Here is a 24306-nt window from a genome sequence, read left to right as displayed (position 1 = left end):
CGCTTTTCATATGCAAAACAACCAATTGGATTGTAAGCTCCACCCACCCCTTCAATGAATCTCTTAGACACTGAACAGATCCCCATCTGACCTACACACACCTTGGGCCAGAGACCGGGCTAGAAGGGAAAGCACTGACTCCTTAGAGTCTGCAGAAATTATTCACAGCAGCCAATCCTGAGCATGCTTACCTGCTCTTCCCAGGGAAACCACAGTAAAGGCTCCTGCCTTACCCAAATGTTTCCCTGCTTGGCACTGCATGGCCTGCCATGACTCCATGACTCCTATTTCTATGAGAACAAATGCCTTCTTCCTTTATCACAGTAGTTTATGCACAAGTGTAAGTCATCACACCTGATTCAAACAAATTCCAGGTATCAAAATGGGCCTACCACCTTCTGAACTTTTGGACCAAAATCAAGTCCTCTTTAGTGCGCCAAATTCCTTATCTCCTGAGATTTATGTGTTGTGTGAAAGGTTTGGTGCCTATGTGTGAAAACAATTTATAATGCCAAGTCAAAAGCCTGCAGTCTCTGCACCCACTGGAGGCCCTCAGCCTAAGGCCTCACTGCCTTATGACTAGATCTTTCCACCTCTGAACAGTTTCCCATGCATAGCCTTCCTCATCACGGGTGGCAGTCCCTTCATGGGACTGTGTGGCCAGACAGCAACATACAAAACTGCTCCACACCCTCTTCAGTCGTGTGCTATCCCTTCAGCTTTGTAAGAGGAGGAATTCTAGGCTCTCTGGAAAGTCTCCTTCTCTGACCTAAACATGTTTATTTTGCTTGTTGTGCTCAGAAATGGAGCTACATTATTTTTGCCATTCAGCAGTTCTAGAAGATTCCATGTCAAGACCCATCTCTCCAGACCTTACTTTCTAAAAGACTTAATAAGGAAACAGGGCATCTGACATCCATATGACCTCATAGTTTCTCTCGAGATTCATAATAATAAATTAATAATAATAATAACAGTAACAAATAAGATTAAATGTTGGTACAAGTTTATAAAATGTGGTAAAGCAGGGGAAAACTGCTGGCTCACAGACAAGACCATTGAGCTGTTTGAGTGCTCCCTAGACAGAAAGGACAGTTTTCTTATCAAGGTCCTTCCCCAGCAAAGAGTCACGGGAAGGACTATGGTGGTGGCTGGGTTGGGGGCCCTTTAGATAGCCGATAGTCAGAAAAGCTTGAGAAGGATTGTCAGAGCATCACTAGCAGAGGCCAAGGCAACAGGACAACAGGTACACACTAAAAGACGCAGCCTGGGCTCAAATTCAACATGTTTTCCATGTAAAATCAGACACCTGCTCACGGTTTTTCATGAGAAACTAGAAATCAGTTCAAATGTAAACTGTCTTCAGTGTTGGCACAACTGAACAAAACAAAAAGAGATAAATCATGCCCCTTGTATTAGATCAAGCTCTAAGGTTAGTAGTGAAATTCCCTGCCTCAGCCACAGGCTGGGTTCTCTCCCTCTCAGGACCAGGGGGAGGCTGGCCAGCACAGCCCAGAGGTCTCCCATACTCCTTCAGAGCCATTCTCAGCTACTACCTCCCTGACCATTATTCATCATGATGATTTTTTTTTTATTTCAATTTGATTGGGCCAGTCCCGAGATAACAGACATCTAGTTAAACCTTATTCTGAGTGGATCTACCAGTGCATTTCTTGATGGTCCTGGCATTTGGATGGTGAACAGTATAAAGCAGATCACCCTCTTCAAGGTGGGTGGGCCTCATGCAAGAAGTTGAAGACTTGAAGAACAAATATCGAATCTTTTCAGGGTAAGTGAGAATCCCCCTGGCCTAAAGACCTCCCAGATAAGACTCAGGATTTTTCTGTCTTTTAAACAAAGCCAAAGCATGGGTTCTCCCTTGGTCTTAAGCCTGCCAGTTTTCAGACTGGAGTAAACACCATCCTTCCTGGGCCTCCAGCTGACTACAGAGCTGGATTCTTATCAACTTCTACAATCATGTGATCCAACTCTTCACAATAAATCTTTTTCTACACTTGTTGGTCTCTTCCCCTAGGAAGTCCTGACTAATCAAATCTCCACACAAGGAGGAGTAGGATGGTTTACCAGATGAAAACATGGTTTCTAAAGCCATGGTTCATTTGTGCCCCATTCCTATTGCTGAATGTAACGGTAACCATCATCAAGGATTGTCTATGGTGTTAAGCGACACAAGCAAACTTTCTTGTAGCATATATACAACACTCCATCTTCTGGCAGAGTGCCCAGGCAACCTCAGGACAGATGCCATGCCAGCCTTCTTCAAACTATGTCTACTCCCGGGTCATGCTTACTATGGAGTAGGCTCAATGAGTGCTGTGGTGAATTAAAGAGTAAGGATTTTCTTGATAGAGATACTGGTTCATATTCCTCATAATAGATAGAGACATGGACTCTAAGAGAACTAAAGAACCAGCCCCAAATCAGAAGGCTAAGACATGGGAAATGAGATATACTTCTAAGTTCAATTGAGTTCAAAACCCACATTCTCAACCCTGGCACTATACCTGGAAGAGTCAAGTCTGTCTCCAGATGTGATCCTGGCATTTACAGCTATAAGTCTCTCAGCTAGTGGGAAGAATACATGCCATCCCGCACAGCTCTGTGAACTCTGTTCTTAGTGACAGCTATGCCACTTAGCTGTCCACCAAGGTTTCTTAGACTAATATGGGAACCTAACAAAGGATGGCTCCATTTTCAGAAACATAAGCAAGCCAAGAGAGAAAACTCACCACAGGCATCTCACCACCTCTAACTCTTTCCTCAGAGGTGCTTCCAGGTAGCAGAAGAGCCACATGGATCTGAGCCCCAGGCTGAGAAGTGAGAGCATGGAGCAGATGAGGCTGACTACTCCTGGGATGGAGGGAGGGTTTGATGTCGTGTCTCCATCTCTCAGGATTATCATCTGCTTACACGCCACATGTCTCCTCAGGACCCTGTGGGCTGAGCTGTACTATATGGCAGACATCAGCTAAGAGATGGGGTAAAGGCAGATGAGCACATCTCAGCAGAAAAAGGAAAAGAGGAAGCAAGGGCTTGCAGTAAAAGCTGATCCAGAGGCTTGCATGATTCCCATGCATTGTCAAACCTACTTGCCATGGGAGGCACACATAACTTGGCCTCAAATGAGGCCACACAGGATTCTGCTTATTTGCTCTGTAGTAATCAGGCCTTCTCACCACAGGTATTTAGAGAGCGTTGGACTGGGTGCCTTACCATGCAGGCCACCTCAGTCCATGGACCCATCTCATGACACACATCAAACAACTCAGATTTATCCTTCTGTCCCCTGCAGCACTAGCTCCCTTCCCAGGGATTTCAATATGACAGACACAGCTTTAGGATAAGAACAGTATAAGGCTGAAGAAAAGCTGTGTGGTCAGAGTGTTAGGAGTCTACCTCACCTCTCAGAGACCTGGGAACCAGAGCGCAGCAATCCCTAGAGGGGATTGCAATTTAGTTGTGTCATCTCAGAAGAAAGAGGGGTCCAGTTCTTGTATTCTTGTTGAAAAGCTCTATTCATTCTGAGAAGCACCCAGCTGTATTCTTTCACCTACTTCCTTCCTTCCTTTCTTCCTTTCTTTCTTCCTTCCTTCCTTCCTTTCTTTCTTTCTTTCTTTCTTTCTTTCTTTCTTTCTTTCTCTCTCCCTCTTTCTTCTTTCTTTCTTTCTTTCTTTCTTTCTTTCTTTCTTTCTTTCTTTCTTTCTCTTTCTTTCTCTGTGAAGAGATACCATGACCATACCAATTCTTATAAAGAAAAACATTTAATTGGAGCTGGCTTGCAAAACTGTAAAAGCAGGCAGACGTGGTGCTGGAGAAGTTGCTGAGAGTTCTACATCTTGATCTGAAGGCAGTAGAAGGAGATGGTGTGCCACACTGGGCATAGTCTGCGCATATATAAGCCCCCTCAAAGCCCACCTCCACAATGACACATTTCCTCCAGCAAAGCCACACCTACTCCAACAAGGCCACACCTCTTAATAGTGTCACTCAGTGTGGCAAGAATTCAAACACATGAGTCTGTGGGGCTATTCCTATCAAACAACCGCACTGAGTGTCCCCAGTCTGAAAATCCAAGCCTGTAATAATACTCTACGAGTAGATTTTTCAGGCAACATGACACATAAATGGAAAATTCCACATCTGACCCCACCAGAACTTAGGTACATTAAGACATTTTATGAAACTATCTTGCAGCTATATGTATGAGTTGTACATGAGAAATAAATGTTTAGACATGACATGGGGTCTTTTTTCAAGATACCTCATCATATCTGCATAAATTTTCTAAAATCCCAAATAATAAGGTTGTTCTGGTTCCAAACATTTCCGATAAGGAATATTCAACTTCATATGAACTCTTGTGGCCCTTGACATTAAATCTATGCAGTTTGGAACTTGTAGAGCCAGAGCAGGATACCCAGCATTGCCTGGGAAGGGAGCCTGTGCTTTTAGGAGAGCCACCAAGCAGGCTTTGAGGAGGAAGGGGTCTCAGGGAAAGGCTTTGAGAATAGAAGATTGGAAAAGACTGGGGAGTGCAGGAGTCTAAAGAGATGGTAAGATTCCTTTCTCCTTTTATTCCCATATCATAGCTCTATTTATTCTGAGAAGCACCCAGCTGTAGCTCCAAAATAGACATGCTGAAAAACGCCTCTAATGATAGAGGAGGCTTCTGCAGGATCCCAGCTCGGAACAGCCCTCTGCAAGGGGTAGGAACACCAAAAGGCCCTCGGAAGTGGACACCTCTCCATGTCTCTGCCATTTCTTTCCCCCATCTAAGGTAGTTATGGTTCCTCTTTCCAGGGTTACAGGAAAGAGGGTGTGGCCTGCCCCAGGGAGGCCATCTCAGAGCTACATGGGACTGGTGGAATTTGTAACAGACAAGGACCTGCCTGTCAGAAAGAAGTCTTCAAATTAGTTAGGCAAAAACAGAGCCAGCACAAGAACAGTGAGTCTCCCATCTAGAGACTGGACATGGCCACTGGATTCTACTGTGTACATAAGAGACAAACTAGGTCAACATGAAACCCAGTACCTGAGTAGTAAACTCTTACCCTCCTGGGGGTATAAAGACACTGAGGAAGTTGAGATGCTAAGGGTTTGGTCTGTTCTCAGAAAACTGAACAGTTTCTTAGTTCTTAGGTCTAGCATAGAATGCAAGCACTGACATCATCTAGGCTGTGACTTGTGCTACTCAAGACCAAAGAGCCATGACTAATTTCTTTGGGTTTCAGACTTCCTGTTGATAACCGGAAGTGGAGTTACTGCCCCATTTAACACAAAGCTGAAGTGGACTGTGGCATGCCTGAGGAACAAGGCAGCTGAGCTCGTACTAACTGAAGGCCTCTTTGGTCTAGATATGGATAGAAATAGTCCACAATGATAAGAGAGAAAGTCTGTTTAGTGGTGTCTGGATCCTTCCTCAAGACTACTAGTGTGACATTCCTTGTTATCCCCTGTCTCCGTCCTCTGAGGACAGTTGATGTGGTCAGAAGGTAAATTACCAACAAGTTCTGAACAATAAGTCTTCATTACAAGGATTTTCTTGAGCCTTCCTGGTTGTATCCGTTTTGCCTTCTAGGAGGGAGAACAGCCAGGTTACAACCTTGGATAATAAACATCCATTGGATACTTTGAATGTTTCAATCATACATGCCAATTTTTAAAACAAAATCTTATTCCTCTGTCATGTTGTATATGAAGAAACTGAGGCATGAGGAGATTAAAGTAATTCAATATCATAGAGCTAAAAAGAGAGATTTAGATTTAGATTTAGATTTAGATTTTATATTCTTATCTGCTATACCACACCTCTAACCCAGTGAAACATGTGATCAATTCATTTTGTTAGGAAAGGAAGCAGGGCTTGGGCAAGTCCATGTTCTTAAAAAAAAAAAAAATCCCATAGAGAAGATATCAAGGTTAAATTCCATGTTATGGGTCTCCCTGTCTCCAGCCTTTTCTCAGCTGTACTGGAGATACACTGCTAGGATTATGATCACCATAAACTTAACAGACAGCTTGAGTACCCACATAGTAGGAGAACAATGGAGAGGATACAAATGCTATAGTTCAGGGAGAAATCAGGAACTTAGACGAGTTGAAGAGAGGAACACACACACTAAATAATGCCATAGGGCACGGTGTGGTTTATGTAAGAGAGGTACAAATGTCATTACACACCAGGGAACAAGGCAAGCAAGGGAGTTCATCTTATCTCACGGGAAGGGTGGAGCCTGAGCTGGGTTTGCGAAGAGGAGGAGGTGGCTGAGACATGGGGTTTGTTACAGGGTGCAAGGAAAGTCTGGAGATTTACAAAGGTGGCTGCACCCGTAGCTAGCCAGGGTGTAGACTCGTTAGGAACAGACCCCGAGGGTAATAATTTGGTGGCCAGTTTAATGATTTTGGCAAGCATAACTTCACCCAGGATACAGACAACACTTAAAGATACAGAAGGTGTGGGTGAAGGGAGTTATCCTGAGGCAGAATCCAAAGGATTCACTGCCAATTGAAGGAAGAGCGGATGCTGTCTACACTGACCAATCATAAAGCGCTTCATCTGTGTGGGGAGAGGCTGGCTGGAATCCGTCTGGGCGTGGGACCATCCATCGTGGGAGAGTAGAGAAAGGGAAAGTCACTAATGCTTGTTTTGCAACTGCTGGAAACCCCACAGTAACATTCCCTTTGGCCCCTCCAGCACAGAATGCTGCACCACCAGCCCATATCCTGTATCTCCACAGATACGAGCTTCCTTTGTGCAAAGCTACCTCAGATACTTTTTTTTCCCCCAAGGAACTTTCTTTATGCCCCCAGTAAGATGAGCTCTCTCTACTCCCGTGTTTACTATAACTTTGCTATGTTCCCTTTTCTGACTACAAGTTCTCGTGTGTGGCTGAGTGTACGAGTGTGGTTGCACATACAGTGAATGTGTGTGTGGAGGTCAGAGGTCAACCTTAGGTGTTGCTCCTCAGGAGCCATCCACATTTATTTTAATATCCGTTCTGGAGATAGAGTCTCTCTTTGGTCTGGAGCTCTCCTAGCAGGCCAGACTGGCTGGGCAGCAAACCATAGGGAAACATCTGTCTCCACCTCCCCAGTGCCAAGCCCAGCTCTTTGCCATCAGTTCTGGGGATCAAATTCAGGTTCTCTGGCTTGCACAGTAACACTGCTCCCCCAGCTGCAGCCTATCGGATTTTTGCAAGCTAATCAAAGACTGGAACACCCCTCTCCTGAAGTTGTATTTAGCATAGGACCTGGAATACAATAAGCATCATCCATCATTCAATGTGGTACTGAAATGGCCCTCTTTATTCCAGAGATTTCCTCTCCTGGTGCAGAGTTCTTGAATCAGCTCTTGGGAGCATCTCATTACAAGGACAGGAAGACCTTGGGGCAACCTCTAGCTCTACCCTTCCTTAGGCATGCCACAAGTGCACTGCCAACTGTCCTCGTTCTCAACTTCCTCCCCAATGACACAAACATGATGGTGCAGATGTTGTAGGGTTGTAGTGAGACTGCAAAGCTAAGCTGGGTGTACGTAGGGTGGGGGTGTATGAAGAGCCAGGCTCGGGGCTCTTTTGGCAGAATACAGACACCCAATCAATGGATGCTCTGCGTGTACATGCATGTTGGTGGCAAGTGGCCAGGCTCTCTAATCAGCCCTGCAGGGATCTGACTGTTTCCTCACTTCCTCCTCTACAGCTCTACAGAGAACAATTGTAACCCACAGGCCTGAGGGTGGTGAAATGACCCATGAGAATACACACACACACACACACACACACACACACACACACACGCGCGTGCGCACATGCGCAAGCATTACAGAGACACTGAGTACTTGAATCCACTCAGCCTCTGTCACTCAAAGGAGAAGGATTATGCTGGGCAGAGTAGCAGAAACTGGCTACAGAAGCATGCAGAGTTGAAAAAGACCATGATAAACTCTAATCCCAGTCACAGAGAATCTCAGAAAAAAGCTGCACAAGTCACAGGAGCAACAGCCCCGCCCAGCTCAGTCCCCCTCTGTTTGAACTCTTTTAGAGATAAGGGTCTTCATGCTTGCAGCCTATCCCATTGTCCAAAGAATGAGAACACCTTATAAAGTTTGAGTGAAGAGCTAGAGAGCCAGCTCAGTGGATAAAGTGCTTGCTTTATGAGTATCTGAGTTCAGCTTCCTAGCCCCCATATAAAATCTAGGCATGGCAACACGTGTTTGTAATGTCAGTGAGGTGGGAAGGCAGTGGGAGGATCCCGGAACCTCACTGGCCAGCCAGTATAGCTGAATTGGTAAGCCTTGGATTCAGTGAAAGATGCTGTCTCAAAGACTAAGGTGAGAGCAATTGAGAAAGACATCCTATGTTGAGATCTGGTCCCCACACACTTGTACATGCCTGCTTACATACACACATGCACACAAACAGACATCAAAGACAGACAGACAGACAAAAGAGAGGGAGAAAAGGAAGGAAGGGCAAGATGGAAAGAAAGGATGTGAGAAGGGGGAGGGAGGAACAGAGGAAGGAAGGAAGAGAAGAAGGAAGGAGAGAAGGAAGGAGAACAGAAGAGAAGACCCAAGTGTATTTTCTGTCATCTTTTGTGTCTGCCTTTAGGATACATGTGCAGCAAAGCCCAACTCACCACCACCTGTTGATCACTTTCATGGGTGAAGAACAGCTTATGGCCCCTTCAACTCCCTCCACCTAAATGACCCAAGTCCTTCAAGATAGTGTCTTTAGGACCTTTCTTTCTTGCCTTCCAGTGAGGACCAGATTATGACCAAAGGGGTACTGGGTAGCAGAGAAGCATGGTGAGGCTAGGAACCAGGACTAGGGGACAGGTCTAAGTATAGGAGTGGTTTGATGAAGGGAAGTGGGTAGGGCATGACAGTGAAAGGAAAGAATGCATAGCCTGACCTTGGTTCTTGGTTCCCCTAAACTTCTCAGTGAGGGCACAGAAGCTTCCCCCAACAGCTGAAGGACCCTTGGAAGGATGTCTGCAGCAAGCATCAAAGCCCTATAAGGGGGTTAACTGGGTGAAAAATAATGCAATGTTGGGACTCCTCAGAGTAAGGAAATGACACACACCTGCTCTGCTGACAGGAGCTACCTGTGAGTCACACCCCGGAAGTGGAGAGGGAGCAGGGTAGCCCAGGGGGAAAGGTAGGTCCAGGAGGTACAGGCAGAGGCTCTGATTTCAACTTAGCCCAGCCTTTAGAATGTCAAATGGGTCATCAAAGTCATCAGAGGATGAGAGTGAGACCTGGATGTGTACCAGCTTGGGATTTGTCAGCAATGTATATCAATAAAAGAAGCCCCAAGTAAGACTTGGGCTGCTCTTTCTACTTCTGTGGAAACCCAGACTGTCCTTTCAGAACACCAACATTGCATGTTCTTGACACACTCAGCCAAGGCAGAGGGAGAAAATGGATTTAAGGGTGAGAAAAACTCCAAAGGAGGATGTTTAGAACCGCAGGATTATAGAAGACTCTGTGTGCACTCATACCTATGTGTCCTTCACGTAGTTACAGGGACCCAAGTGGTGTCATTGGTAGCATTGAAAACATGGGCCCACTTAGCATCTCTCAGCATCATTTCAGGATATAGGGGGACTGCCTCAGATGCAGAAGCAAAAGTCCTTCCAGCTCCTTCAGCTGGACCTTTCAACATGACAGTGAAAGCAGATGATACATGAGACCCCACTCAGTGGCCTCAATCGTGGGACTGAGGAGACCCAGGGCTGTGCCTCCCCCAACTCAGGGCTCTCTGGACCTATGAGGTCATTGTTGTTGTTGTAAGAGACAGAATCTTATATAGCCCAGGCTGACTTCCAACCACCCAGAGTGATCTTTAACTCCTGAGAGCATACATTGCCTTCTTTAGAAGTTTTGCCAGTGAATTTGTGTGTATTCCTCAGAGGCTTTGAGTTTGGCCCCGTGTAGCCTGCTGGGTATGAAGAGCTGGGAGGGCAGGGAGCCCCAGATGGAGTGGATTCACTGACATCTACTGCCTGAATTAACAAAATTGAGTGTCTACATAAAAGAGTAGGCATGTGTAATTTTTAGTGGCACTAGTGAAGGGACTTGGTCAAGCTCCTCTCCTCAACCTGCATGGAATGCTGGGTAAATGAAACCAGAAGTCTCCATTACTCCCAAGTAGGAATGTGGAAACTCCAGGTATCAAGATTCAAGGAACTGAAATTCAGAGCAGCAGCGAATTAGCAGTGGTCACAGAACCAGAGGAAGCTCCACGAAGCAGAATGGTGATCAATGTTGGCATAGAATCATGTCATCTGACCTTAGACTCAGAGAACAAAGCACTGTACTAGCCTGGAGACTGTTCACTAGCTCACTAGCCCACTGACTCGAGGAAGTCTGACCTCTGGCTGGAGCCCAGCTATGAAAGGGAAAAAAAAGTTAAAGGCCAAAGCCTAGGTAGTATGTAGTGGAAAATCTAATTCAAATAATTAAAATAGAAATGAATGCAGAAATGTAGCAGGTGTGGTGGACTCAAAACTCCATAGGATGCTTCCAGAATCAGGACACACAAACCTGTGCCCACTGCTTATTTGCAATGATTCACACAGGTAAGAGGCAACCTTAAGGCGTGGCAGCAGGTACACAGTGTCAAGCAGAAAATCTAAAACTGGGATGACAGAGTAATTTAGGACAGTAAAAAGTATAAGGGATGCTGGCCATGGTGGCTCACACCTTTAATCTCAGTACTTGGGAGGCAGAGGCAGGTGGATCTCTGTGAGCTCAAGGCTGGCTTTGTCTGCACAGTGAGTTCCAGGACAGGCAGGGCTACACAGTGAGACCCTGTCTCAAAAAGAAGAAAGAGGGGAGGAGAAGGAGGAGTAAGAGGGGCTGAGGGACCCAACAGTAGAGTGCCTAGTGCAAGGCCAGAAGTCAGGCCCTCAAACTACACAATAGTGGTCGAGCTGTTTTATTTGAATAGAAGGGAGAGCACACAAAGTTCAAGATAATAATCTTAATGGCTAAATAGGGGAGTGAGGATATTTAACAGAAAGTCTCAGTGAAACACTAGTTGACAATGGTTTAGGGACAGCTTGTCATAAACACCTTCTGCTTCGAGGAGGGAAGTATAACGCTAATGAATGTTGGGCTTACTTCAAGTACATGTTAAAAGTTACAAAGACCAATAAGATATTAGAACGCCCACAGACACAGTTGATTCAATGACTGGTCACAGTGTGGGAAAAACAAAGACAACATATGACTAAGATAGACATCATAGACATATGCTAAATAAGGGCTGGATAGATGGCTCAGTGGTTAAGAGCACTGGCTGCTCTTACAGAGGACCTGGGTTTAGTTCCTAACACCCACATGGTGATTTACAACCACTTGTAACTCTAATTCCAGTGGATCAGATGTCCTCTTCTCAACTTTGTAGGAACCATACACACACACACACACACACACACACACACACACACACACACACAATATAAAGCAAACACTAACAGACATACAAAAAGAATTTTCAGTTTTTCTCCTCCACAGCTTCATTTGGTCTGAGCACTACAGAACTTCATAGCGTTCAGTCAGCTAAACCCTTCATCCCGAACTGTACCCTGAGCCCTGTGCCACCTCGATGGAACTCAGGAGACCTGAGCAGTCTATGGGAGGAAGCAACAAGAAAGGATGAACATGTACTCTTTAAGGCATCAGGATAAATGCTAGCTACATCATCTCTTGGGATCCTCTGTGACTGTGAGGTGGAACCATAATATTAAAGTGGGAAATCCTATTGATAAGTTATGATCATAAATGTATACGCTCCCAGACAGAGTTAAATACAAACCACAAATATCAAAAAAAAAAAATTAGTCAGCTGGTTGCTATGAATGATACCAACCTACAGGAAAGAAATCAAGACCCAAAGATGCTAAGAAACTTCAGAAGCCACATGAACTTTAACACTCGAGTGTTGAAGTCAGAATTCAGAGCATCTGATATAGTCTCACGTTGTATTCCTTGTTCAATACAAAACACGGTTACACCAAATACCTATCTTGTTACCTCAATCTCAGCCATCTGTTTCTTTGCCCAGATTTCCCCTCCAATGGAGCCTTCTCTCTCTAGTCGCTTTCCTCACTATGTCCCTTCTCTCACCAAGAGAAGTCTAGCAGCAGAAAGCTAGACTGAAGCCACAACAGTGTCTCAGAAGCACAGAATCTCCTTGTTCCTTTAGTTGGCAATGATGCACTGTGTGTAGGTGAGGGATGGGCAGGCATGACATAGCCCATTGAGCTGCAGATGTTGGGGGAGGGGTGAGCTGCCGCTCCCCTGTGTCGCCAGTTGTTAGTATCACCTCTGTCCCATTCTTCCTTGAGCAAACATCTGGAAGCCACAGGGGGACCATGAGTTGTTCTAACACTAACTCAAATGGCCCTGAATGTATTCAGGTTTTTGAAAACATTCATAGGAACAAAAGAAACTCTGAGAAATTTTAGCCCATGGCTACTTTTTTTCTCTTTTTGAAATGATTATAGGTCACAGGAAGGTGCACAAGCAGCAGAGTTCTGTAACTCAGGACCCATCTTTCATCTTTCCCTAATGATGACATCTCTGTGTACATAATCAAAGCAGGAAACGGACACTGGTGTAATGCTGGGACTAAACTACATTCTTTACTCCATTTTCACTGTGTGTGTGCACATGCGTGTGGGTGCGTGTGAATATGTGTGTGTGTATGGGTGCATGTGTTTATGCATGTACATGAGGAGTGTGTTGAGGTTGGAAATCACTGTCAGGCGTCTTTCTTTTCAGTTTTCCATTTACTTTGCGCAGGCAGGGCTCTCACAGAACTTGAAGCTGATCCATTCAGTTATACTGACTGGCCAGCCAGACCCCAGGGATCATCCTGTCACAGCTTGTGTGCTCTGCTGTGTCTGGTTTTTGCTGTGGATTCTGGGGACCCAAACTCAGGTCCTCATGCTTACTCAGCAGACACTTTATTGATGAGGTCATCTCCCCAGCCCCTGTTTTCACCATCTGCAATACAAGTTCACTTGTTTGCATGTGATCGCGTGGGTCTGTGTAATTTCATCTTACATGTGCACTCATATAATGACCGTCGCAATAACTCACTGTTTTATTAGTGCGGATGGACTTCCCTGTGTGGTGGCCTTTTAAAAGTCATACTACTATAAGAAATCTATTAATCTCTAAAATTACTAACTTGTTTTTCATCTGCACAAGGTTGTCCTTTTGGTTTTGTTCTGTTTGGTTTTGGTTTTTGTTGTTGTTTTGAGACAGGGTCTTACTGTATGTTCTAGTATTGTCTCTGCTGCTATAACAAATAACCCCCATTGAACAAAAGCAACTTAGGGAAGAAAAGGATTTGTTTGATTTATGCTTCTAGTTATTTTTCACTGAAGGAACTCAAAGCAGGAATTTAAGGCAGGACCCTGAAGCCAGGCTTGGCTACTATTCCACACAGAGTTACCCCAAACTCACTTTATTGACAACACAGCAGAACCCATGGAGGATGGTGCTTGCTGGCTCACGTGGGCTCATATTTAGCTAGCTTTCTTATACAACTGAGGACCACACCTGCCCAAGGAATGGTGTTACCATAGTGGGCCCTCCAATATTAATTAATAATTAAGGCAATCACTTACAGTCATGCCTGTTCATAAGCCAGTCTCATCTGGGCAATCCCTCAATTGGGATTGTCTTCTCAGATGACTCTAGTCTGAGTAAAGCTGACGGTTAAAGCTAGCTAGGGTACTATGTATATGAGGCTGGCCTACTCATGATGTTCCTTCTGTCTAGGTCTCCCAAGTACTGACTTTGTGGACCTGGATGCAATTATCTTTTAAAGAATGTTATATAAATGACCCCATCCAGCATGGAACCTTTTAAAACTGACCCTTTTATACACTCTGTACAGTGCTGCTGAGATTCACCTCAGTTATGACGTATATCTATGGCTCAATCATTTTCATGACTGAATAGTATTTTAGTGTATAGATAAGCCGGTCATCCACTGGAGGACCTCCAGGTTGTTTTATTTATTTATTTATTTATTTATTTATTTATTCCTCTATTAACTGTAATTTTAGGGTGCTTGATTTGCTTTGGGGTACAGAACCTGGAGAGTTATTGGATTCAAGCAGTATCTTCATGTGCTGTTATTAACATGTATATGGATGGGAAAAGGACTGTCCTCTCTAAAATAGCTTCAACAGTTACCACTTGTTCCTGCTGGTCCTTCAACATTTAAGTGGAATGTCAATGTTTCTGAGAAATCTTTGTGTCTGTTACAATCTCTGTAACCAACCCCATGCACCTTTCCTGGCCTATTATGTGGCCAGGGTCAGTAAGCATCTGTTGAATCATTAGATCAGACTTGTCATCATAGCCACTTTTAGTACAGCCATCAGTCCCCACATGCCATGACAATATACTGCTCAGAGCAACAGTCTGTAGGGCAGCGGCTCTCAACCTGTGGGTTGCAATCCCTTTTATTGTAGATCAAATAACCTTTTCACAAGAGTCATGTAAGGCCATCAGAAAACATAGATATTTACATTATGATTCATAACAGTAGAAAGATTACAGTTATGAAGTAGCAACAAGAATAGTTTTATGGTTGGGGTCCCCATAACATGAGGAAAAGTATTAAAGGGTCGCAGTATCAGGAAGGCTGAGAACCACTGCTCTAGGGGAAAGAGCCATCAGCATAAGGATCACATTGCGAATTCTGTCACAAGGAAGGAAGAGTACCCACCACCCTCGGGTTGCTGCTCCCAAGGTTTTATAGAATACATAACAACACAAGGTTTTATAGAATATACAATAACACAAGGTTTTAAAGAATACACAACAACACAAGCATCATGATATACGTCAGATGTGTTAGTAGAATGACTAAGTGAGAACTCATTAAAATTCCTCCTAACCCATACTGCCAAGTTGCTTTCCAGAAAGGTAGAGGAACATTTCTTACTGATGCTATAAAATATTACCATAAGATTCGGTGGCTTAGAACAACATATGTTTACCTTATAGCTCGTGAATTCAGAAGTCCTAAAATTAAGGTGTTAGCCAGACTAGGGGAGAACATTTATTTCCCTTTTACAGACTTTAGACACTTTTTGTATACTTCAGTGCATAGTTGTCATTGTTCCCTATTTCCCAACCCCCTCCCCCACCCCACCCCCCCCCGTATCCTGACCCCTGCTGTCTCTCTATCTCCATCTCTATGTCTGTCTCTCGATATCACCTTCTCGGGCCATCAGTTCTGATTTCCTCTTTTCATTGCAGGAAACTCACATGACCCATCCAGAATGCTCATCTCCTCAAAGATCTTCAACTTCTCCCCACTTGCACAGCTTCCTTCACCATATAGGACAATCTACTCAGAGATTCTGAGGTTAGGGTGCGGACCCTAATCGTGGAGAAGCTATTATTATATACTGACCAGCCAAGTGTTAAAGCATGAAGACTCTTTTTGAACAAGAGCAAAGCACAGTCTGGAGAGTCAAAAGCCAGAACCAAAAATAGCCATCTAAAAACATCACCCATGCAAAGACTGGAGGGCAAGGTGGCTTTTCAGTTTCAGACATAAGCTGTGCAATATAAATATCATCTTTGAAAGCCAGGATTTGGTTCTGTGGTAGGTTCCTCACTAACGCTGACACTGGGTTCAAGCCCAGGGAGACAGAACAATGAGCAAAGGCATCCATTGCTCTGAACAGCCCTGCAGCAGGCTACTGCAGTTGGGAAGGCAAACTCTGCAGCCTTCTTCCTACAGTGGCTGCCATGGGAGGGCACAGAAGGGTGCCAGGCTGCACAACCCTGTATAAAAGACTTACTAATGTCTCCTTCTTAGCCCTGCTACCTTGTTCTTTCTTCATGGTTTCCACTCTCAGCAAAATCATAGCATGACCGATTTCCAAAAACTTTCAATGTCATTGTTTCCATTGTCCCAGTTCCGAAGATGTGTGGCCACTAATCATAAAGCACTACACAACGTGCCAGGGCTTGCAAAACACTACGGGGGCTCACCTGTTCCATCTGTCTGTCATGCCTTCTGGCACCCCATCAGAGGATATCTCTCATTTTCTTTATGGGAACCGCCCCCTTCATGTCCCTTTCATACCTGAAGTGGAGGCTGCCCGTCACAGTAGCTCATCTCTTCAGTTTCTTCAACCCACTCAACACAGAGGATGAAACACATTAACTAAATGAAACCAACATCCTGCTTCAATCTCCTGGCCATGGGGACCATTCAGAAGTGGATATGTGATTCTAGCCAAACTTAACACTTTTTAAACTTTAGTTTAAGGAAAGGAATTTTCTTATATGTGACAGGGCTGTGACCACAGCAGACACTATTTAAACAAACAAACAAAAGCAAACAAAGCCAATGTGTGCAAGAGCCACGGGATGAGAGGCAGACAGAAGGGCAGACATAGGAGGTGTGTGGCTGTGCTCAAGGCCCTCCTTCTTCGAACTCAACCTCTTTCTGGGTCTTCCTACATCTTGACTACGGGAACCAGAAAATCCCCTCTTGGGTTTCTGCTATCTGTAAATCTGTAACTAAAAGACACTCTGAAATAAGCAGGAATACATTGCCTTCCTTCTTTTCTCCTTTCTTCCTCTGTAGTAGGCCTTTCCTTGCTGGTGCTATTTTTGATCAATATTTTCAAATACCTGGGCAAACAACTCACATAAGAAGGACTTGCTTTGACTCTCACAGCTTCAGAGGAATCAGTCTCTGGTCATCAGGCTCTATTGGTCCTACAACCATGGCAAGGGAGAAATATCTGGAAGCAAGGGCACGGCAAAGGAAAGCATCTCCATAGCACCCAGGAAGATAACCAGAAGAACCAGAGGAGTCAGGGCTACACTGTTGCCTCAAAAGCACATGTCCAGCAACCCAGGGCTTCCAGCCAGGCCCTGCTTTCTGCGGTTCTACCACTTTCTATTCTAATGTTGAATCCAGCAATAGATTAAACCTTTGTATAAGTCAGAGTCATCACGATGTAATGTTTTTGAAAATGTGCTCAGAGATATCCTAGAGGTATACCTTACAAATCTCCTAGATCACTCTCAACCCAATCAAGTTGAGCACTAAGGTCAACAACCATGACCTCCCGAAGCCAGGTCTAAGTGACCCATAAGAGCCAGCACATTTGAGCTCCCTGGGTAAACACCTTCCAGTAGATGAGTAGTGAATAAAACATCTGAGAAGTTCATCCAATAGTTAAACTGTGGGAAACCCTACCTTTTTACAGATTCCTCTCAGTACTATACTGAGAATGTGTACTGGTTGGTCAAACACTGGTCTGCCATCACTCAGTTGCTCAAGGGATGTGCCATGATAGCTAAAGGATATATGGGTACATATGACAGAGAGCATGTGTGAATGAAAGTGCTTGGGGACCTGTGTTCTCTCACATGAAGGTCAGTCTGTGAGGGGATGAATAGGAAGCTGAGCCCTTCCTACCTCATGATAGTAAATTAAATGGGAGAGAAGATATGTCTGACAAGCTACAAGTACTGCAACAGAGGTGCCCTGGAAAATAGGGGTACTCTCATGGACAGGGTGGCTCTTCCCCTAAAATCAAGAATGATTCACAACTTACTGTTATCACTCCCTCTGCCATACCACCCTTAGTAAAGTCTCCCAGGACCCACAGTCTCCAAAATTAATGGCCCTGCATTGGCTAGTTTTTCAATGCTGTGATAAAACACCATGACCAAGGCAACTTATAGAAGAAAGAGTTTAGTTGGGCTTTCAGTTCCATGGGGACTGAGTCCATGATGCAAAGAGGTGGTGGCAAGAGCAGGAAGCTAAGAGCTCATATCCTGAACCCTCAGCACAAAGCAGAGACAAGCCACAAGTGGCATGTGTCTTTAAATCCTCAAAGCTCATCTCTAGTGATGCACTTCCTTCAACAAGACTGTACTTCCTAAACCTCCCAAACAGTACCACCAACTGGGAAACAAATGTTTAGATACCCAAGACTATGAGGGGCATCTTATTCAATCCATCACAAGCCCTGTCAATGAAAAACCTGAATCAATTTCTAGTGCTCTCTCATAGTTAATGCTAAATACATCTTTAAATCGTATAGCAAAAATATTTAATATTCTGAATCAATATTTTTAATGAAATTATCTTTGATTCTGAGATGAGACTAGCAGGCGGTCTTGTAAACCTGCATCTCTCCACTTCTCCACCTCCTTGAAATGAGTCCCCTCAGCTGGCCTAGGGGAGAAGACCCCATGCTTCTGTGCTCGTTACCTTTTGCTGCTCTTGAAGGAAAATGTTACTGGTTTTGATACAAAACCATTCCATTTGAGTTTAGAAAAATATGCATCCAAATAGACAAAGCTGTTAGTGTGGCTGATGTGTGTGTGTGTGTGTGTGTGTGTGTGTGTGTGTGTGTGTAAGCGAGAGGACAACTTTAGATATCGTACCCCAGGTTCCACCCATTTCCCTTTAGCCAGGGTTTTTCACTGGCTTGAGTCTTGCTGAGCAGGCTTGCTTCTTTACCTTTGAACTCTATGGATTCACCTGTCACCATCTCTCCAGTGCTCGGATTAGAAATGACCACTACCAGGCACAGCTTTATTTTACATGAATACTTGGGATTGAACTCAGGTCCTCATGCTCACAAGACGTGAATCTATGTCTCCCAGCCTCCGACGGACTCAGAGCAAAACACAGGTTCACAAGTGTAGAGTCTCTTACTATCTCGTTCCTCACCTGCCCCCGCCCAGTGAAGTACTTGCTTACCCTGTTGGTCATTTAGAAGAGAGGGGAGAGACTAAGAGGCTTCTCTTGGCTTGCTGGGGGGTTCTTTATAATGTTTTATCTCTATATTATTATTATTTTATGTGTATGAGCGTTATGCCTGCATGTACCATTTGCACCATAGTCTATGGAGTCAATGAAGGCATTGGATCCTGTGGAACTCAAGTTTTGGACAATTGTGAGTTACTGTGTGGGTGCTAAGAATCAAACCTGGGGCCTCTAGAAGAGCAGTATGTGCTCTTAACCACGGAATCTTCTCTCCAGCTCTCAGGTTTTTGTTTGTGTTTCTCACAGGAATCCATTGTGACCCTCACTTGGCCTTCCATACCTCATGCAGAGGAGTAAGTGGGTGTAAAAAAGAACTTTGGCTGCTCACCAAGATCTGTGCACAGTGAGGTGGGGAGAAACACCACCCTAGTTCTTCAGTGAGCATAGAGAAAGCTGGAGAATCAAAGAAGAGGAGAGATTCCAAGACAGAAGGGAGCTGGGTTGGCTGAGAAAAGAAGACACAGCCCTGCCCATGGGCCCCTGAGTCACCCAGGATAGGCAGCACAGAGTCAGCTCCCTGCCCAGAGGAAGTGGAACCCGAACATCAGACTGAGTCAGATTTATTGAAGAGACACTGGGAACAAACGCTGTAGACAAGAGCCTGTGCGGGGGAAGGCATTCACACTGCTTTTACCCACCCCGTTAGTTAGCCCTGTTTTCCTGCCTGCTATGTGGGCCGCAGCTTACAGAAACCAACACAAGGTCTACTTTCACATCAGTCCTGAGCAGGTGGCTTTAACCCCACTGCAGCAGGTGTGTTTTGAGAGACTGGCTGACTGATGATATTTCATGATTAACATTTCCCCATAGAACATGTCTACGCTCTATTCAAAAGCTAATGTGTCTGAGATGATCCTGTGACTTGTGAAGTGTTGACAATTCAATGTTTAAAATGGCAAAAACGACTCTAGCATTGTGAAAGATCTTTTTAGAGATCCAGTTCCAGCCTTGCCTGGAGTTGCACTGGAGTAAGCAGGAGTATGAAAGTCAATAGATTTGGGGAATCTGGATAGATTCTGTTTCCATGTTATAGCAGAGCCTTGGGCAAATGCTCTTCTATTGTCTTACATAGGTATTTTTATTTGCAATGTAAAAGAAACATTTTAAAATATATATATTCGCAATTAACCTCCAGTCAGTTCTTGGGAAACAATTTCCTAAGCTGTGAATGGTGGGTAGGTTGGGCAGCTGCCAGAGTCTCTCTTGACTTAACTGCCTTTGGTTATGATTTACTAATCTAGCTGTCTGGGCAGAAAATTGGTAAATCTGCCTCCCGTAGATCCTCATCAAATACCCCTGTGTTTTCAAAGCTAGCTCTAACTAGGTCAGTGGTTGACCTCTATGGTATATTTAACCTCTAGGGACTAAGGTTTTTTTTAATTAAAAAACAGGAATTTTAGCAAGAAGCCCTGCTTAGCTCCTCAGTGATGTGACAGGATTGAGGGGTGGGGGTTGGTAAAATCTCTCGGTGAAGCTGCTCATGCCCCTTTCTAAGGGCTTTGAAAAGTGTCATCCAGTGAAAGACAGAACCTTGAGAGCTTGCTGGATCCCCACCTTTCCTGTTGAGATCTTCCTTTATGAGGCAAGCCTCCAATTGCCTAAGGGTAGGTGTTGGGGCAAAGCGCTCATGCCTCTGGAATGTCTGTTCATCCTTGGCCAGACTCCCAACCTTCAAGATCCAATAAAACCAAAATTCTATTTGACCTACTCTAAACCACCTATGAAGTGTGCTTTGCCACCTCTTGCCTCCAGAAAGCCTCCATTTGCAAATTTGCCTTTCACCCAGTTACCACTCAACACATAATTGCCATGGAGGTACAGGTGACATAAACCCCAAACTCCTACCTCCAGGACTGCTCGCTCAGCACCTCAACTAGGCCTTGGTTAGCCTTGGTTAGCTTCTGACTCATTTGGGTTTTTTTGTTTTTTGTTTTTTGGTTTTTTTTTTTTTTTTTTTTTGTTGTTGTTTTTTGTTCCCCAGCAAGAATGAGAAGAGACCTGTAGAATGTTGTTAAATTGAAGTCCTAACTAGGTACCACCTGGCCACCTTAATCATGGAGCCCAAGGGAAGAAAAGGCAGAAATGTTGCTATAATTTATTCTGACAGGTTCGAGATAAAGCTTGAGGTTGTCTTGAAAGAGCTTGATGTTGCCGCCAAGGTCATCAAAGAATAGGTGACTACATATATCCATTTCAGTCTTAGATGTCTCAGGATTTTCTCCCGTCTCACAGCAAAAACAAGACCAGAATTTTTTTCCAAGAAAATTCTTCTCTCAAAAATTTGTAAAGAGGCTCACAGTGTGTAGAGTATACCCATGTATTTATCTTCTTTGGGCCTTGCAAGTAGCTCTTCTGTGTGTAGGTCAACTCCTATACTCAAGGGTCCGTTTCCAAGGTGAAGAAAAGGAACGCATGGCTGTTGACAACTGAGCCTGCCTTCACAGATCCTAAGCAGTGCAGCTCAGCTCTCCTCTGTGGTTTCTGCAGGACCCTGAGTCCTGAGACTCCAACCAGAAGCTGAATTTGGCGTAAGATACAGCAGGGCTAGAGGAGGAACGAGGACATAGTCTCTTGGTGTCCTGAACAAAAACTGGATTATTATGACTTCACCAGAGAAGTGAAGTGCTGGGTGCTGAGAATTAGGAGACAGCACAGCCAGCTAGAGAGTCTGAGCGTGAAAAGGTAGCTACCAATCTTGTACCCAACTTGTGTGATGTCTGGTCCAGAGGTTGAATCAGGTTGGGATGCATGTACATGTAAGACCCCTGAGAGAGAGGAAGAACATAAGGTCATGGGAAACTGAGACTGTTCAGCAGTACAGGAATGTCTGAAAGACAAAGTCTCTAGGCCAGTGGTTCCCAGCCTCTGGGTCATGACTCCTCTGGGGTTTGCATATCAGATATTTTGTATACCATATGTTTTCATTACAATTCATAACAGTAGGAAAAGTACAGTTATGAAGTAGCAACAAAATTATCCTATGGTTGGGGGCGGGGTCACCACACCATGAGGAAACTGCATTAAAGGGTCGCAGCATTAGAAAGCTTGAGAGCCACTGCCCTAGGCACAGGCAGAGCAATAGCTGACAGGTAAATGGTAGGGTGTAGAGAATCATCTCCGAATGGAAGAGGATGTGGGAAACACAGTGGCTGGGGGCAGGGGTGCAGGCTTGGTGCAGGGAGGGCTGCGTGGGAGCAGAGAGGATTCTGCAAGCTGCCCTGACTGCATCAGAGGCATCCTGGGAACAAGTGCAAGCAGAAAGATCCGGCCCTTCAAGAACCACCTACCCACCACCCCCACAAAGATATTATCCAATGCCAAGTAATAAGCCAAACAACAACCAATGTGGGCCCCTGGATGGTGAGCACTATATCTCAAGAGCAGAATGCTGGCCACCTCTGAAAGTTACCTTCCTGTAGTTGCAGAGAGAAATCAGGAGCTGTTTGTATTGTCTGCAGTGCTCCATGTACAATGCTGAGAGGTGCGATCGCACTTCCTTTACTGGTTGCTAAGCATATTGTTACTAGGCAACCACACTGAGATGATGCACAAGGCTGAAGTTCTAGGAGTGGTGCATGCTGGAGATCAGCATGCTGGGGAAGAGTGGGAAAGGGAAATGGGAAGAGAAGTTGGCTCTGTTGGGTTTTCCCTTTGATGGAGTGGTCTTGGCATGATCCTGTGTTTGGTGGCTCAGTCCCTTAATCCCAGCACTAGGGAGGTGGAAGGAGAGAGACCTCTGAGTTCAAGCCCAGCCAAGCAAAGGCTACAGAGTGAGACCCTGTCTTGGGGGTAGTGGGTAAGGCCATACACACAGTGTTTGTCTACTTCCGGCTATGACTTTCAAGACAGTGGTAGAATAATTTCTCCAAAACACAGAGAGTAAGAGAGGCCATGCATTTGAAGACTCCCTTGATACAAGGAGGAAAGGAAGTGACTCTTTGTGTTGCACTTAGATAAGAGAAACTCTGGGGGAGGGGGGTGTCCCCTGTCATTGAGGTCTGTTGTATGCTTCATGGCAGTTCTAGCTCCAGGTGTCTGAGAGTACAGCACAGCAAGGGACCAATCCTCTAGCAATAAGAAACATCAATAATAGATGATACCATTGGGAGGAAGCCCATCCAACAGTTGGTGAGATAGAGGACAACAACTCTCCGTAAGGGAAGAGTTTGAGAGTTGAGAGCAGTCAACCCCACGCTCTCCACAGTGACAGCCCTGGCCCTTGTGTTTTTCAACATTAAGAGACTATTACTTCCCCCTACATCATCATGGAGCAGAAAGCAAAGTGTTCTTTTGGAATTGCTCCAAAGAGTCTCTTTCTTGAGCCCTTTCCCATCCACACACAGAACACGGGAGCACCAAGGCTCAAGTATGTCAATGCAAGCCGTGTTCCTGAGTGTCCAAACTGACAGCTTAATCACACCCCACCCAACTCCAGGGTGGCAGTTGAGCTACACTTAATTATGTGTTGAATGGAATTTTATGAGATACATGGGGACTTAATGAATAGCAGATGTTGTCTAAGTCACCTGTCAGGGCTGAGAATGAATTTAAAAACTCCATTCTCTGAGGGCTTCCTCAGAGACAGAGGGAGGAGAGTGCTTGCCTTCACTCAAGGTGTTGCGGCCTCTTAGAGTTGGCACAGGACACATCTCTGATCCAGGCAAAAAGAGCCCAGGAGGGCTTCATGAAGGTGGGGTGCTAGCATAGATGACAAGGATGTCATCGGGTGGAGAAGAAGCAAGAGGCAATAGGACCACTTGGGATGACAGAAAAACTCCCTGCTCAAGGAATGAATAAGACTTGAGAGACCACAGTGGCTCTTTGTAACCTGTGATATGTCCTTCATTCCTGAAGTCCCCTTCAGGACCCTGGGCTCCTGGTCTTCTTGGTAGCAACTGGCATTAAGCACCTCCTGACTCACCTATCCAGGAAAATTTTAGGTACATCAAAGGCTTCATTTCTTTTCCAGGCCTGGAATTACTTGTACATAACAGAATCTATCAACCTTCACCTGCCTTTTTGGTTGACGAGAAAGTCAATGGAGCATTCTTAGACAGGCTACCCAGGCCCACCATCAGAACGTCAGGCTCACAGTCTATGAAACACAAATGCCCTCTCCTTGTATGCCACAAACCCCACCACAGCATACCTCAGGCTTAGTTTGCCTTTCGAGGAACAAGAGTACTAGGTCCCATAGTAAGTTACTCTGTACTCCAGCTCTGCACTGACCAGGCAGCTCCCCTCTGCTGAGGTAGAGCTTGCCTACAGTTCACCCAGATTTTAACCCTGGCTACTCTATCTCAAAGATTCGACATCTTTATTTAGACATAAGTCAATGCTGAAGAGGGAATAGAAACAGACATAGTCTTTCCAGGAAGAAAACTATTTTTTCCCATTTGATAGAAGTTGTCCCATTTGATGGTTGCAGTTAGAAGATGAGACT

The 24306-nt window shown here is 44.8% G+C and overlaps 1 protein-coding gene and 1 long non-coding RNA gene across 4 annotated transcripts in view; both read right to left on the bottom strand.

Moving 5' to 3' along the window:
• The window catches only part of Ptk2b (protein tyrosine kinase 2 beta), a 120129-nt gene that overhangs the window by 77384 nt on the left and 18439 nt on the right, over positions 1 to 24306 (bottom strand). The window lies entirely within an intron of this gene.
• LOC143441694 (uncharacterized) lies at positions 20945 to 22366 on the bottom strand. Its single transcript, XR_013109311.1, has 2 exons — positions 22273 to 22366; positions 20945 to 21628 (listed from the first exon to the last, which is right to left on the bottom strand). It is a non-coding gene; the product is annotated as an uncharacterized LOC143441694 (long non-coding RNA).

The sequence above is a fragment of the Arvicanthis niloticus genome, chromosome 3, assembly GCF_011762505.2.
Source record: "Arvicanthis niloticus isolate mArvNil1 chromosome 3, mArvNil1.pat.X, whole genome shotgun sequence".
In the NCBI taxonomy this organism is placed as follows: domain Eukaryota; kingdom Metazoa; phylum Chordata; class Mammalia; order Rodentia; family Muridae; genus Arvicanthis; species Arvicanthis niloticus.
The sequence above is the reverse complement of the archived record's forward strand: the minus strand, read 5'-3'. Positions and strand labels throughout refer to the sequence as shown.